Raw genomic sequence first — 1727 nt, forward strand, 5'->3', positions numbered from 1 at the left:
CGTGTTATTGTGCTTGCATTCTCTGAGTCGATTCTGGGAGTAAAAAGTAATGCGTGACAAGAAAGCTATCTGGATTGGGAGAAAGAGGGGGAAACCCCATTTTTTGTGGACTCTTTAATCTCACTACTCTAGTGTTGTTGTGTTCACCAACTGAAAAGACACTTAATAGTTTTTCAACAAAACAATGAACAAAGTATGCTACATCATTACCTAGATGGACGAGGCAACTGGTTTACAAGTTTGATTTTGATTTTGATTTGATTTATTTATTTCAACATGATAAAAAGCCTGCTCTCAGCTTTGAATCTCCTTTTCAGCAAGGCCGTGCATAAGAATTTACAAAACTGAATCAAAAACAGAGAGGAACAGGAACAAGAATAATAATAAAAAATGACGAAACACAACATAAATAGCATACAGTTCAAATACAAAGGAAGGGGAAACCCATTATGTTGTTTCCTATGATGTCATTGCACGTATCTTTTTACCTGCGAGGTTTGTTAAAGACTCCCTCAAATATACGAATGAATTTATACGGTGAACAGATTATACCTCTGTGTCTTTCATCTGTCAATATCAAATCATGCATTTGAAAATAATAATTAAAAGATGCCAGGATTGGCAATTGAGGACTGAAACACTTATATTAGTTCCATCAGATTACATGTAACAGTATAAAGGCAGTATAATCCGTACTCTTAAACTCACGGCGTTCTCTACAAGTCATTGCATATATAGATCCCCTTGTTTATTTCACCGTTAATTCACAGTTAGATTACAAAGGAGGCCAAAACAAATTTTTCCCTCATGTTTTTTTTTTTTTTAAATGCAAGATTGCGCACTGATACCATTCGTGAGACAAATAATTTGGTGTGTGTGTGTATGTGTGTGTGTGTGTGGACCAGTCTACATTTTCCTTCTCCAATCTATTTCATTAATGGGAGTTGAGGGGTTATTTCTGTTCTCTTTTCTTCGTATTGATACAGATGTCCCGAAGCCCGCAAGTGCGATACACTTTATCCTCTGGTATTCATGGTGTTTAACTTTTCTCTCTTCATTTGTACATTTTTTACGTGTTAGGTCATGATGCATGAACATTATGCCATCTGTCAAATACAGTTCTGACAACTAAACTATAGGTGCCTTTTGGACTTAAGAATGTGTAATACTTTATATTGCTGGATCATATTTTCACGAGAAATGGGAGGTTGAATGTCAACTATACCTGCTGACAGGAACAATTTTAAATGCTGTCTGCCACGTCTACCCTGATGTGTTTCTCAGATAATTTCGAATAACACAGAGGTATTCTATGTCAAAAGTTGGAGTCAACCTGTGTATAGAAAGTTGAAGTTGATGAGACTGGGAAAGGGTTGACAGTGATGTTTTAGAAATGTGTAGACAGCATACAGGCTGAGTTTGGTTGGTTAGCTTTCTGGAATGGAGATGATACACGCGATCTCGCATCTGTCATTAGGAACAGGGTAGTTAGCAACGTGTGGAGCATGCTACAGAAGAAGAATAGTACTTATTGCCGTAAACGATAAATCAATGATGATATTTGAGTAAATAAACATGTCGACAATATATCTCAACAATGAAAGTTGTCGAGAAATTACTTGCCACAATTACATGTTACGAAATTACACACTCACCTTGAACAAGAATGGCTGATATCATGAGGATGCTTATTGACATTGGACTTTCCATGATTTCAATTTTCAGGT

This window comes from Diadema antillarum, unplaced genomic scaffold, assembly GCF_040938485.1.
Source record: "Diadema antillarum isolate AM-2024a unplaced genomic scaffold, OU_Dant_1.0 seq00001324_RagTag, whole genome shotgun sequence".
Taxonomy (NCBI): Eukaryota; Metazoa; Echinodermata; class Echinoidea; order Diadematoida; family Diadematidae; genus Diadema; species Diadema antillarum.